Raw genomic sequence first — 16,218 nt, 5'->3', positions numbered from 1 at the left:
CTGGAATTGCGGAATTTCATTTGCCCGTGTAAGCCTACCTTTAGCGTACCTTTAGACGCATTAGAAGTTGCGAAATAAATTGCCCTATTTATTACCAACAATTTATTCGAGCAATCAAACGATGTCTGCAGCAAGTTTGAACAGGGATTTCTATTTTCATATTCTTTGAACAGGGATTTACATTTTCCTTCCTTTCCTTACTGAAATATAACAATGCAACTGAATTTGAACTATGTCAGTACCGTAGAGGAATAGGTATTCAAAACAGGAGGAAGTCTTGAGCTCTATATCAAGTTATTGAATAAATATTGATAGCCTGAGATATTTTGATGCTGCTTTTCTATAATAATAATAAATAATAAATACACTTTATTTGCACAACCACAAGAAGGATTACATTAAAGAATAAAAAACACAGACAGAGGGAAGATACAAAAGGCGGCCTTATCGCAAATTAGCGATCTCTACCAGGCAACCTTAAAGATTGGAAAGTATAAGGAAAATTAAACTGCAGGTGGTGTGTAATATACTAATAAACATACATTCAAATACCTGATACATACTAATATATAAACCACTACATGTATTAAATAATATGTATAATCCCAATATACTAAATACAAGTGTAAATTAAAAATTTATAACACCCCCGACGATCCAAAGTATCTGAGTTTTCCAAAACATCATTTTCAAATAAATAATTATGTATTTAGGCAACGTCCATCTTGACAGCTTGACATTTGTCTATTGACATACCTAATTTATTATGAACCTAACGGTTATCTAACCTTCTTTTCTACAAGAAAACTAGAAAAGAGCTGATAACTCTTAAACGGCTGAACCAATTTTTTTAGATTATAGCTAAGAACACTCTCGATCAAGCCACCTTTCAAACAAAAAAAACTAAATTAAAATCGGTTCATTCGTTTAGGCGCTACGATGCCACAGACAGATACACAGATACACAGATACACAGACACACAGATACACAGATACACACGTCAAACTTATAACACCCCTCTTTTTGGGTCGGGGGTTAAAAATAGACTAATATATACTCTATAATTGATGATTAAACGAACTTACCTGAAGTGAAGTTCTATCCCAATTATACGAGTTGCTTCGTCCGAAGAGATTAGGTATACATTGTAGTAATACGTCTAAGTATTGCCTTTCTAACCACTTATTTGAAAGCAGAAAATCTGCAGTTCTATTTTTTGTATTTTTTGTTGGTATCACTGGAGCGTTCCCATCTCATTTAGTTGAAAGCCTGCCTGGAACATTAATATTTCACTTATCAGGGGTCCTAGGGCTGGGAGGGACCTAATCTCTTCGGACGAAGCAACTCGTATAATTGGGATAGAACTTCACTTCAGGTAAGTTCGTTTAATCATCAATTATACCTCATTGCTTCGTCCTTTGAGATTAGGTATACATTGTAGATTTTGAAAGATAGTGAAATATTAAAACACTTCTAGGTGTAATAATATTGTATTTATATTATCAATTTTGACAAGCAAAATAAAGCCAAAAATAAATAAAAGATATTATCATAATTACGGTTACTTCATCCGTATTTAAGTAGATACTTAGTGATTTTTATAATCACTGTATTATAAGTAAAAATAAAATACTTTTAAAGCTGCTGATTCAAATTTATTTTACTTAAAATAAATTTTAATCAGCTGCTCAGTGTTCCAGATTGATTTATGAATAATAAATAATAATAAATAATAGGAGTGATAGAGCAATCTGATTAGATTGATCACATTGAATACCTCTACGATAAACTCTGGCACACAGCATAGAGTTGCCCACGCTAAGGCCGCTGTATTTCGTATTAGGTATATCAATATTGATACCTTTACTGTGAGCTGCGGAGGTAGCTGCATGCCTGACGGAATAAGCGAAAAAAAAATATATAGAAGTATTATATTTTTATCCACTGACTGATACTGTTCGTAGATACCGATTTATGCGGACTCTTAAATCTTACTATTGTAATGGGGCATTTTTTTTTTTTTTTTTTTTTATTTCGTAGGGGTTACATTCTATCGATGTATTCTAACAATTTTTTTGCTGGATAAAGTTATCTTCGGTGAATGTTTATTAGAAAGGAACATTTAGGCAAGGTTGAGCTGAATCTGGGTATGACGATCTTGTTAGGTCATGTATTTCGACTGATGTTTGTTAAATTAATATTATTATTAACAATTACACTACGTATCTAAATTAATTTTCAAAATATGGTTTGCACCTTATGTGTAATTATACCAGCATGAGTAATGTGACGTTAATCAAATATTCTAAATTCAAATTGTTATTTGGATTCCAATTAACAAAAATTCTAAAACTATGGACAGATCTCATGGTGTAACAACATCAAATCTTGGGACTGGAGGACGATGAAAAAACAGACGTTACTCTCGAACCTAGGATCAACGATAGAGCTGAGCCATGGCTGTGTTTTATGAACCCATCAAGCTTATAGCCTGACCGGCTAATTCAGATAGACATTTTCATCGGAGTTGACGCTTCATAATATACAATATACCTTTATTTCAGGACACAGAGTTCGTTCTGTCGTGTGCGCCTATTTTTTTTTTTTTTTTTTACAAAAAACTAACCCAACACCATCTTGCGAAGTTGATCATAATATATACAAAGATGACGGTGCTACGCTCCTCTCTACCTAGTAGTACCGTCTTGATAACTTCCATGCAACCAACATAATATGCAATCAACAGGGTGGCTGAAACAGATAATGCATTATCATTATGTCTAAATTGAATTTAGAACCGAACAGAGAAGGCTCTGAAATGGTGGAAACCAGGGGTTTTTTTTTTTTTTTTTTTATGCAAAAAAAAAAACCAACATGTGGTTGCCCTAAGGCTGGTACTATTTATTTAAATACATGTTCTTCTAGTTCCCGTTTCCCGTTGTTTTTTAAACTAATGTATGAAGCGAACACAAATCTCCTGTGAGCTTCACAGCATAATTATAGATTTTGATATTCTCGTAAGAAGTGGACATCTAACTCCATCTATATAGTTAAATAGGAAAGAGAGCACTTTATTGTCGTACGCAATAAAATGCCTTTTTTTTTTTTTTATAGATTCCATTTTCTGAAAACCTGAAAGTCCAAAAAAAACAGTCAGTAATTTTAGCTACTTCATATGTTTGACAGATTCAAAACTAAACTCAGAATCCACTGGCCATCGGTGGTCTTCTCACAGCGTGTCGCCCCTACCCTATATCGTTAGGATCCGAAAAAAAATAAAATAATTCTAGACAGTCTATTTTGTCAAATAGGATTGACTGTCACTTCGATAGATTTTTACCATTATGTAAATAATCCTGCAAAGACTGTGCTGAATGCTGATGTGTCAATGCTGAGCTATCTTAGTGATTTGCATTACACAACAAGATATTTAAAACATCTTTCTGTCCGTTTTTGTAGGTGTACCGTATCTACTTACTAAATCGCGGGCAAGTCGCAGTAAGTCATTAACAACGAGTTTTGTATGTAAATTTAGCTCTTGATTGATTAAATATCATTTTTCTTCAGACGGGTCAACGTTTTTTTTTTTTTTTTTAATCAGGTAATTGCAATATTTGCGCACAGTAGGTACTCGGGCTGTACAGCTCTTTTTTACATTGATGATAAATCTTAAGAACTCTAAAGTATTTATTGTTTGTAAAATAATTTTAGATAACCCTGATAAATTTTAAAAATCAACTATATCTTGTAAATATATGTTATGTATATACCTAGTTGACAAGTAACCCAAAAATCTGAGTAAATACATAAATCACCGGCTTTAGTACTCGTAGTTTTGTAAAGACGAGAGGCGGAAAGTATATTCAGACCAAAATAGTAAACCATTAAATTGGAATAATTCTCGTTCATTTTAAATCGTAGATACTTTCTATAGATAGGTAGTAAAATCTTTTATAACTCCTAAGAAATAAATCTAACGTGGCCATCCAACTATTCATTGATGTAGTTGTAATTGACCTTAATGTTGTTATGTAAGCACCCACTCGTTTAAGAATTTTAGACTTATTATAAGTCTGTTATTTCCATTGGATTTATAATAAAAAATGAAAAGAAGGAAACGATCCTTCACACGAATCACATTGTGATAAGTATAACTTCACTAAACATAAAGTCTATGATATTATATTCAGATGATAGGAGGCATGCTGGGTCGTGAGATTAAGATACTGGTTTTAGAAATGGAATCCCGTATCCTCTTACCCACAATAGTATGACTGGGTCATTAATTAATTGCCATTAGTCCTAAAAGTAGAATGAACGTTCCTGCGGAACGTACCGGGTGCAGCGACGAGGGTCCCCGGTGACACTGCCAGCGGCGACTGTCACAGCTGCCGTGAGCGCGGTGACTTCATGGGTTCGTACTTCGTATATAATCGTTGCTCTCGCTTGTTGTATTGCCGGGAGCGGATGCTCCTGGTTTAAAGTCTGGATAGGAGCCGGTGTCGGCTTCTGCGTTGCAGGAGGTTTTCTTGCGGGTGGGATTATTCATATCTTGGCACCGGATCATAATATTACAAGCCCGAATGTATCGGCTAGCTTCACGCTGTATAAGACACAGTCTATTTCTGTATGAGCTGATCTTTAATATTTTTCTTTATTAAAAAAGAATATGAAGTTTTTTCTTGTCATAGATTCGTTGTGCTGGGTATCGCACATCAGTCTGGCTGGATCTTTAATAATAATTAATTTACGGACTGATCACTTTATTCTAAAGAGAAAAAATGAGTGAGAGCTTCCTCATGAGCATATCCGATAAAGCGAAGCGAAGACTAGTTTTTTCTTGACGATGGCTTAATTTTATGGTTGACGTGCTTGGCTGCGTTTCGACAACAATCATTGGCACTAACTCGGGTTCGAGTTGTAATCCGTCTGTACAATGGTATTATAATAATTTATAAACAAAAAAGTGTAGGTATTTTAAACCATCTACCCTTAACTTTTCTATCAGTAGCGAAAGGGTACATCCTTATTAGAAGACCGCAACATAAATGTATAAACTATATGAAGGTATGAAGAAGGTATTTAATATGCGTAAATCTCAAATGATCTCATTTTTACTCGATAATAGCACTTGATATCTCATGATTCATGTAGACACATTTCATTCACAAATAATAATCAAAGTAAAGGTAATAATATTCCTTTTTAAATGTATTCCATCACGATAATATTTTCAAAGCTTTCGGAATTCCAAATGATGTGAAGGTAACATCCCCATGAGATGTACACAACACCGATTGGAAATTGATATCATTCCATTAGTCTGATAGGTAACGTTTTACTGTAAATACCTTCGTGGTCTGGGCTTCCAAATGACGTGAAGGTTACATCCCCATGAGATGTACACAGCACTATTGGAAAGTGATGTCATATCATCACCAGTGTGATACGGAAATAGTTCTAGCAACTATTCACAATATCAGCATTTCACTGTTAAATACCTTCATGTTCCGGGATTCCAATTAACGTGAAGGTCACATCCCCACAAGATGTACACAACACAATAGGAAAGTGATGTCATATTCTCAGTGTGATACGGAAATAGTCCTTGCAACTATTCACAATATCCCAAGAAATAAATAACATTTCACTGTAAACACCTTCATGTTCCGGGATTCTAATTGATGTGAAGGTCACATCCCCACAAGATGTACACAACACAATAGGAAAGTAATGTCGTATTTTATTAGTGTGATATGGAAATAATCCTAGCAAATTTTCACAATATCCTTAGAAGTAGGCAACATTTCACTGTAAATACCTTTTTATTTCGGGATTCCAAGTGACGTATCATATATATCATATCACTAGTTTGATTCGTAAACAGTCCCAGAAGCTATTCATAATATGTTTAGAATTAGGTAACACGTCTTCACTGAAATACCTTATGGTCCGGAATTCCAAATCACGTGAAAGTAACATCGCCATGTTGTCATATGTCAAGGTAACATCGCAATGTACAAAACATTAATTGCATAGTGATATCATATCACCAGACACTATTATAATAAAACCTTATAACATAAAAATATGTAACAAATAAATAAATAAATAAATCACTATCGTTTTGGTGACTACGCTTTTGTAACGTTTTTTAAAACTTGAATAACGTGGTGATCGGCGAGGCACTAAAACGCGAATGGGATGGGAACGCTCCAGTGATACCAACAAAAAATACAAAAAATAGAACTGCAGATTTTCTGCTTTCAAATAAGTGGTTAGAAAGGCAATACTTAGACGTATTACTACAATGTATACCTAATCTCAAAGGACGAAGCAATGAGGTATAATCGTACTTATGGAGAAACTTCTATAACTGTAAGGGCGGTTACGCACTCATCCAATCCGGATCCGTGAACTATTTGTTTGGTAACTTGTAGTCTTGCAAATAAAAGTGTTACATCTTGTACTTACAATGGTACGGAACCGTTCGTGTGCGAGTTCGACTTGCACTTGGCTGATTTTTTCCGTGATTATTCCCTATATTTAACCCCCGACCCAAAAAAAACCCAAACAAACCCCGACCCAAAAAAGAGGGGTGTTATAAGGTTGACGTGTGTATCTGTGTATCTATCTGTGGCATCGTAGCTCCTAAACTAATGAACCAATTTTAATTTAGTTTTTTTTGTTTCAAAGGTGGTTTGATCGAGAGTGTTCTTAGCTATAATCCAAGAAAATCGGTTCAGTCGTTTGAAAGTTATCAGCTCTTTTCTAGTTACTGTAACCTTCACTTGTCGGGGGTGTTATAAATTTTTAATTTACACTTGTAATAGTTATTCTGCTATTCGGGGCGGGGACGAATCCAACAAAAAAGAGATTATTAAAGTCAGTGCCTACAGCCGTACTTGAGTTATAAATGGTGTAGATTACTGGTGTAACTAACCGACTATGTTATTACTCGAATAAGTTATTATCAAGTTATAAACCCCATTGTGTTCGTATTAGTTCAAGCCGTGTAGTGTAAATTGAATTTCCTGTAAAATCCATATAACCAGGTCACATATTACGCGCTATTATAAATTTCAAAGCTGCATTCGATGTTTATCAAAACGACGAACGTTTGTTATTGGCCATAAATGTGGCCTCTGGCGGCATTTCACGTGGTTTTGGCAATTTTGGCAAAGCTGGCAATGTTGGCAAAGTTATATCGACTCGATGCAAGTTATGTTTGGCGGCGCGAGTTATTTTAGACCGCATCAAAGGCCTTTTTGAATCGCCCAAAAAGCCCTTCGTATTTACTGGATTTTCCGATATTTTTGAGAGCATTAATTGTTGTGGTGAATAAGTAATAGGTACATTAGTGACCGCGAAATTGGCACTGGTATAGTATAATACAAAAGTTATTAATATTTTGAGGTCTTTCCTGCACACTGAGATAACATAGTGAATCGCTACGAGGCATCATTATAGAGAACTAAATGTCCATCATGTCCTCATTCGCGTAAGTTTTAGTTTTTTTAAACTCAAAAATTAATTATTTTAATTTTTTTCTTTTGGGGTGCGGAGCCCTAAAACACACCTTTATTTATATCCAAATATAATTGATTTATTTTAACATTGGTATAAGATACTGATTAATATATTTGAAGATTTTAATAAATGCCTGCTGTCTTTAAAAAATAACTAGGTAGGTACCTAATCCGATCCTTCTCGGAGGCGGAGACATCAGGGCGGCGCTGATCAACGCCCTGATCGTTCCATTCAGTAGTCCCAGGCGCCGGGACCGGGCCGCTAGTAGCTGGAGCGGAGCTCTGGCTGGCGACCCTGGAAGGACGACCGCTTGCTGTGGCGCAAGCTGTCGTGCCTACATGCAAAGTGCACGAGGCCAGGGGAGTGCATCTTTCAGGATGAGCCCACTGGGCGTCGCACAGGGGAGGCACCGGCGCACGTTCGTAAGAGTTCCCGGAGCCTCTTAATATGCGCTGAGGATGGCCATCGAGGGGGTTTTAGTGGGTACAAATCCCACATAACCCGATCTCTCCTCAAAGAGGTAGGGTATCTTGTGAAGATTTCCCCCCCGTCAACAAAAAAAAAAAAAAGGTAGGTACCTAATAAGTAGTTCATAAAATGTTTAATCTTGTTTAAGCAGTGTTTGAATTTTCCCCATAAAATATTGATACAGGAGTGCCAGCATACCAAACTGCTAAGTTTGCTAAACCCAGGTAGATAATATTTTATTCGGTGTTGGGACACATTTATGAGCAATAACATTGGCGGTGCGCTAAGCATCGATTATGATATTGAAATTTATAATACCGCATAACATTTTGCTTAGCGGTTGCTTACACTAATATTATTATAAGTTTGTAAGTTTTGGATGTAGGACGTAATCTCCGAAACTTCACATCCGATTTCAAAAATTCTTTCACTGTTAGACGACTACATTTTTTTTTACAAATAGTTACTAGCATTCGGAGTTATGTGCGTTGTAAGTACTTACCTAATTAAATATCACTTGCTATAACGGCGAAGGGAAACATAGTGAGGAAATCTGCATACCTGAGAGTTCTCCATAATGGTCTCAAAGGTGTGTAAAGTCCGCCAATCCGTACGTTGCCAGCGTGGTAGACTATGGCCCAAACCCTTCTCATTTTGAGAGCAGGCCTGTGCGCAGAAGTGGATCGGTGGGAGATTGAGAAATGAGATTATTTTGCTTAGTGAGTGAGTTAAATGACAATCACATCTATACTAATATTATAAAGAGGAAACCTTTGTATTTTTGTATGTTTGTATTGAATAGGCTCAAAAACTACTGGACCGATTTCAAAATTTCTTTTACCATTACTTAGAGGGATTCTTCCGAATCCGTATAGGCTATATTTTATCCCGGAAAATAGAAAAAATAAATGTCCACCCGTGCGAAGCCGGGGCGGGTCGCTAGTAATATTATAATGTATGTGGGTATATTTATTACTCCTTCACGCAAAAAACTACTGGACCGATTTGGCGGACATTTGGAGTGGAGATAGATAATTCCCTGGATTAGTACATAGGCTACCTTTTATCCCGGAAACTCAATGAGCTACCACGGGATTCTTTAAAAACCTATAACCACGCGAACGAAGTCGCGAGCATCAGCTAGTGTATAATAACTGCACCCATTTACCGGCGGTCTCTGAAAAGCTATATTTTATTGATCAAATCAGCGAATCGGCCAGATAATCGTTGATCAATTCCAAATTGGGTTACAAATTACAGTACGGATGTGTCGTCATTCCAAAAATAGACTGATTACTTTCAGTAATTTAATATCAAAATCATTTGGTTTTTTTTAAAGAATATTAGTCATTTTAATCATGACTAACATTCCCCTTTCCCCTCCAACTAAGCGTTAAGCTTGTGCTAGGAGTGGGTACGACAATAGTGCAACGGGTGGGGTTTGAACCGCCGACCTTTCGCATTTCAGTCCGCTCCTATAACCGTTGAGCTATTGAGGCTTAAATAGTTTAATCCATCATCATTATGAACCATTCGCCAACTACTGAGCAAAATTCTTCTATCAGACTAAAAACCACCACGCTGATCGACTGGCATAAAAACAGTCGGAGAATTATTCCACCTAGCCATGGAGAAATTTAAATAACTGACTGTTGACCTTCAGTAAGGGAGAGCCACATAAAGAAGCCGCGTATAAGCTAAGTACGTAGTGTGGGACGCCCTCAAGCACGATGGACTGACGATATAAAGCGGCTGGGAAGGGTTGAGGATGGCTGAGGACCGGGTGTAGTAGCGCTCTTCAAGGAAGGCCTATGCCCAACAGTGGACGTCCACAGGCTGGTGATGATTAGGATGATTGATGATAAAGAGGAGGCCACCACGCTAGCTAAGCGTGGATTAGCAGACTTCACCACCTTTGAGAACATTATGGAGAACTCTCAGGCATGTATGACATGGTTAGATACTCCAGGCTTCCAGGCCGTGTAAAGGTAAGGATTCGCATTAATAATAATTAATTAGTATGGATGTTTACTATGTAGAAAATATTATAATATGTAATAAATGAGCGTACTTTAATATATATTTTTTATTGTAAGAGATAATACAATACCCTCACGTATTTTAGGTATAATATCAGTTTTCCTGTTCTGATGTGTGCGGGGCTATAGAAAAAGAGATTTAAGACAGTATATTTGTCGTTTAAAACATCCTAATTTATTGTAGAAGAGCTTTAAGTTTACAGTCACATGATATCTAGTATGCATACCTATATTATTATTAGTCATGAGTGGATTTAGATTTTCAAAAATCCCGTTGGAACTCTTTGATCATCCGGAATAAATAGTAACCTGTGTCACTCTCCAGACCTTTGAATAAGTTGTTAAAGTTGTGAAAAATTTGCTTTTCGCAATAAAGAAGATTGAATTGAATTGAACTGAACTATACCCATGAAAAATTACGTTCATCCGATGCTGTGTTCCCGTGAAGTGATTGAAGAACAAACCAACAAGAAACACACTTTCGCATTTATACATAATATGGGCAGTTATGGCGACCTCGTACCGGAAAAGCACAGCATTTGAAGACCCCCACTAGGTGGACAGATGACATCAAAGAGTCGCAGGGGGCCGCTGGATTCAGGCGGCGCTAGTCCGTGTGGAAGTCCCTACAAGAGACCTACGATATACCATCCAGCAGTAGACGTCTATCGGTTGATAATGATGATGATAATGAGTGATGGGAATAGTGATGAAATATTACTTACCAACATTGCTTCCACTTTTGCAAGGGTTTTAACACTTTAAAACAAAGCCCCGGATGACTGTTAGTATAATAATTCACAAGCCTTTAATTTAAGCAGAGGCGTGATTGTAATTAAAAGATTTTAATGAAAAAACCAAAAACGCTTTCTTTTTTGACAAGATCTGTGTCAAATTATCAAGCCTCAGGAAGTCGGTTCATTTTCGTTGAATTATTTTCTTTGAGTTTCCTACAAAGATGACCTAGAAACGTTTTCCGCTGGAATGTGCTTTTAATAACTTATTGTCCTCAAGTTTAAAAGTAGAAGTAAAGAGCTTTTATTGGTTTTGAAAGGGTAAAATTTTTATCTCTCTCAGATATACCAGATACCTACTAGAGTAGTTGCCGTTTCCGAATGATATACTCATGTTTTTAACGCTACTTGCTATTGTATAACGAGACGGTAAGGTAAGGCATTGGCGCTGCCTTTGGTGCTGCAAATGTGCATCTTTATTTCTAACGCTATGCTCTAGAGTCTAGACAGAGGGATTGTGCACATAACTGTAGTGTTGGGGGCACTTAGGTGTGTGGTCTGGTGGGAGGCTTCGGCCGTGGCTAGTTACCACCCTACCGGCAAAACCGGCAAGCGATTTATCGTTCCGGTACGATGCTGTGTAGAAACCAAAGGAGTATGGGTTTAATGAAAGCTGCTATACTTCCTTAGCTTTATTAGTTACTGAAATAATCGACAGTCACAGACGGACGGACGGAGAAAGTCGCACCATAAGAGTTCTATTTTTTCATTTTGGTACAGAACCCTAAACGATACGCTGTGTTAGTGGGCAAACACTTAGCTGGAGCGAGTTGTAACCTTACACGACGGGTAGGCTGCCACGTCTGCATTAATTTTCACTACACCCGCTTACGTTGTCTATGGCACGATCTCTACAAGGGGAGATCGTTATAAGATACGATAGAGATTTACTGAATGTACAGAGAGGATATTGTAAACGATATTTTTCTTTTTATACCGTGCTTTTTTTGTCAGATACAAGTTTGCCCTTGACTGCAATCTCACCTTGTGTTAAGTGGTGATGCAGTTTAAGATGGAAGCGGGCTAACCTGGAAGGGGTATGGCAGTTTTCATTACACCGTACTCCTTTGGTTTCTACACGGCATCGTACCGGAACGCTAAATTGAACGAACGAATAATTTGAGAATTCTCCACAATGTTTTCAAAGACGTGTGAAGCCCGCCAATCTACTTGTTAGCGTTGTGGACTGTGGCCTAAGCCCTTCTCATTCTGAGAGGAGACCCAAGTTTAGTAGGTACTGGACTTGGCCAGCGTGGTAGGCTATGACCAAATCCTTCTCATTCTCAGAATGGACCCGTACTCAGTAGTGAGCCGGCAATGGATTGAAATTTTAATGACAGTGATAAATAATGCCGCTGAGTTTCTTGCTGCTTCTATTGGAAAGAAGAGCATTCAGAACGAATAGTGATTTATTTGACCATTTGCAATTACATTGTGACAGTTTATTCCAATGAGAATCGTTGTTATTTTATTGACAAAAGACGAGCAAATAAAAGCTAATAATTGTGTCCTCTCTATTTGCTTACGATTTTTAATTGATATCTTTGCTATAAGGGGGCAGTTACAGAGTTGACTCACTATGTACGAGTGTCGGCAGATCTGTGAGTTTGAGTTTTCAGATAGCTTAGGTGTTAGTTTCGAGTATGTTTGAGGTCAAGCTAACAGCAGACTATTGTTAGCATATTCTCTCGGTTAGTAAACTGTAATCAAAGTCTTCAAATTAGGATGTTTTATTTGACTGGATGGACTGAGCTAGCGGAGTTTCTCTACGTGACCAAATCAGAAATGAGGAGATCCGTAGAAGAATCAAACTGACCTGCATAGCCCAACAGGTTGCGAAAGCACGTAGTGGACGATTGCGGGGCACATAGATAGATAGATAGAACACTTTATTGCACACAAAAAATACATGTAGGATCAAAACACAGAAAGAAGAAAACAGAAGAAATAAATGTGTGCAAAGGCGGCCTTATTGCTTGGAGCAATCTCTACCAGGCAACCTTTGCTGAAAGGAGGAGCTAGTGTTGGATAGTACCAAGTCGCAAGGAATTTTTAAAAGACTTATATATACCTATATTTAATATTATATTAATAAACATCACATCACACTTCACACTAATATTATAAAGGAGAAAGTTTGTATGTGTGTGTGTGTGTGTGTGTGTGTGTGTGTGTGTGTGTGTGTGTGTGTGTGTGTGTGTGTGTGTGTGTATGTGTGTGTGTGTGTGTGTGTGTGTGTGTGTGTTTGTTACTCCTTCACGTAAAAACTACTAGACGGATTGGGCTGAAATTTAGAATGGAGATAGATTATACCCTGGATTAGCACATAGGCTACTTTTTATCCCGGAAAATCAAAGAGTTCCCACGGGAATTTTAAAAAACCTACATCCACGCGAACGAAGTCGCGGGTATCAGCTAGTAGTAAATATACCTATATACAATAAAGATAAATAAAATTCGTTCTTAAATAGTTAGATAGTTAGGGTTCTAAGGTAGAATAGCGACCTTGTAATGGAAAGCGCAGCGTCACCAGATCCTCGATTAGTGGGCAGTTGACATCAAACGCGTCGCAGGCAGCACTAGATCATGGTGTATGGAAGTCTCTACAAGATACCTACTAAGTATGTCCAACAGTGGACATAGTAGATCTCTTCTATTAGTTTACGATGACGCCAAAGACGTGTTGACTTCTACTACCTACGTATTTCCGGGTTCCCTTTCTCAGATTTTCACCCTTCGCCACTGCTGTCTAGTAAAAGTTTAGTAGGTACCTACTATGCGTTTCAAATGTAAAGACCATCGCCAATTAGGTAGGTAATTACTTCATAGATTTTGTACTTAAATATATTTTTTTTCGCCTGTTTTCATTTTTAAACAAAACCTACAAAAATGTAAAAATTAAGTAACTTCTTTAAAACGGACAATAAAGGAATCTCAATAATTGTACTGACTTGAACAGGTTTTAAATATATTCGTATAGATTTAGAAATCCACCCTGTGATTTCTATTAAGCCAGGTATTGGAAACCATGAACGCGTAGCTATCAATATCACTCTTAATTGAAATACAGCGCGGCGACAGGGGTAACAAACATTTCAACGCGGATTGATTTGCAAACTGTTGTATATCTCTCCGACTATAAATTATTCGAATTTCAGAATTTGGTCGGATATCAACTAGATGCCAGTTTGAAAGGACATCCAAAATGATATTATAATACTTCTAGTGAATTTTGGCTGTAGCTTTAACATCCTGTTGTGAAATTTCTGTCATGGCAAACTACTGTCGCGCATTTACAGTCTGTAATTCATTGATACAACGAGCAGGCGGGTCACCTGATTATAAGCAATTACCGTCACCCATGAACAGTTGCAGACCAGAGGAACCGCCAAAGCGTTGCCGGTTTTTCAGGAATTTGTTGGTCTGCCCCTTGAATAACCGCAGCACCATTTAATTGGAGCACCGCAGAAGGGAATTGATTCCACAGTTTGCATGTGCGTGGAAAAAAGGATCTGGAACAACGATACTCGTAGGTCAAAGTGCACCAGGCACCCAGGTGGTGAGGGTGAAATTGCTTGCGGTGGCGTGCGGTGCGGCTATAGAAAAAGGAGGGTGGAATGAGGTCAAACAGCTCTTCACAGCATTCCCCATTATAAAGGTGCATACGATATACTTATAGAACACGGCAAGAGAACTTACGTCTCTGCGGTGCTCTAGGCTTTCCACTGAGCCGGTTAGTTTGGAATCGTCCGGAAGTCGAGCCCGAGCCAGAACAGAGCCCGCCTTTGGATCCAATCAAATGGAAGGAGTTGGTAATGGGGTGCTCCGGCCCATAGTGAGAGCAGTACTCCATATGTGGCAACTATCTTCACTATACTCTTTGAAAGTTCGACAACAAGAACCTCAGATTTAGAAATCCGAGACATGTAAAAATTCCTTTCAAAAATAGAAATCCAATATCCCGTCTTTTCCATATATCAGGTGTTCGAAACCATGAACGCGTAGCTATCAATATCACTCTTAATTGAAATACAGCGCGGCGACAGGGGTAACAAACATTTCAACGCGGATTGATTTGCAAACTGTAGTTTATCTCTTTGTCTAAATTTGAATGCAGTATACAGTAAGGATATTGGAAATGTTTGTATTGTGAATTCGGCTCTAGTTTCGGTGCCAGGTATTCTTGTTTCAACTGGTAGGTAGACGTCTCTTGAAGGTCTCTTGAATGATGAATATGGAGGTCTCTTGAAGGGATTTCCATACTTCACGGTCTTACATCGTTTTTGACCAGCTCTTTTCATATTATGGTTAGCGTCCACCAGGCGGGCCGGGTCAAACGCAAAAATCCGCCTCCTACCTATACGTTTTACGTGAACCTGCGTCAACTAGAGGCATGTCGGGACGGATACCTAATACTTACCTACCTACATACACACGCAATGCTCACCGCAAACATACAAAACACACAAACACACTGTGGTTGCGTTATGGTCCCAATAAAACAATATTTATTTATTGCTGGGTGCTATCTGGACTAAATTACTTTTTATTGCGTTATATTCGTTGCGTTAGAGTCGCTATTTATTTAGACGTATTTGAGGAGTGATGTCTTTGTACTTAGAAGGGACTATTAACGCTTAACGATTAAAAGTATGCAGTGCTTTAGTAGAGGGAATTTACCATGGAACTAGGAATCAGTGTTGCCAACACTTTTCACCCTCTGCATCATTAAAAACAGTTCTTAACAATGCTCAATTGAATAAGTAAGCCCACACATGTCAAGCCTCACCCAATAGTAGGCTAGTATAATATAATAAGCAAATGATAAAAAATTCGTAATGGCTGCCATAAAAAATAAGAAAAAATAACAAGTGTTATTTCTCTTGCAATGGTACAGAACCCTACGTGTGTGCATCCGACTCGTGCTTGACCGTTAAAAAAATAGCCAGCCAGTTACATACCCCCTCGCGGCCGGTGCAATGTGAAATTCTGTACGAAGCCAGATAACGTGTACCCAATCAAAGTTCATTGTATCCGTAATGGTTATGCGACTATGCGACTACATGGCAAGATACTGTTATAATAATATACAGTTCTGAACATTTATTTAATGAAATTTATATTGATTTCTAATAATATTCTGAAGGAAATATAAAAAATTAGCCTTTACACTTTGACGCAAGATTTTTTACATATTTATTACCTGTTACCTCCCAAAGCCACCATGATCCAAACTTCATAGTCCAGCGTTCCTCCCTGTGCTAGGGATAAAACACAGAGAAACTTTCAGCTTTTATAAAATAACGAAGTCTGGCACGCGCTGGCTCTCTCTCTAGTATATTTTTTTTATACTACGGCCTACGAGTACTACGATGACCATAGTTCC

General features: G+C 37.7%; 1 long non-coding RNA gene across 1 annotated transcript; it reads left to right on the top strand.

Moving 5' to 3' along the window:
* Positions 1–1,834: 1,834 nt before the first annotated feature.
* On the top strand, positions 1,835–16,162 carry LOC123869133. The gene is made up of 3 exons (XR_006796817.1): positions 1,835–1,844; positions 2,167–2,171; positions 16,080–16,162. It is a non-coding gene; the product is annotated as an uncharacterized LOC123869133 (long non-coding RNA).
* The last annotated feature ends 56 nt before the right edge of the window (positions 16,163–16,218 follow it).

Source organism: Maniola jurtina, chromosome 10 (genome assembly GCF_905333055.1).
Source record: "Maniola jurtina chromosome 10, ilManJurt1.1, whole genome shotgun sequence".
In the NCBI taxonomy this organism is placed as follows: domain Eukaryota; kingdom Metazoa; phylum Arthropoda; class Insecta; order Lepidoptera; family Nymphalidae; genus Maniola; species Maniola jurtina.
This window is presented reverse-complemented; position numbering and strand designations above follow the sequence as displayed.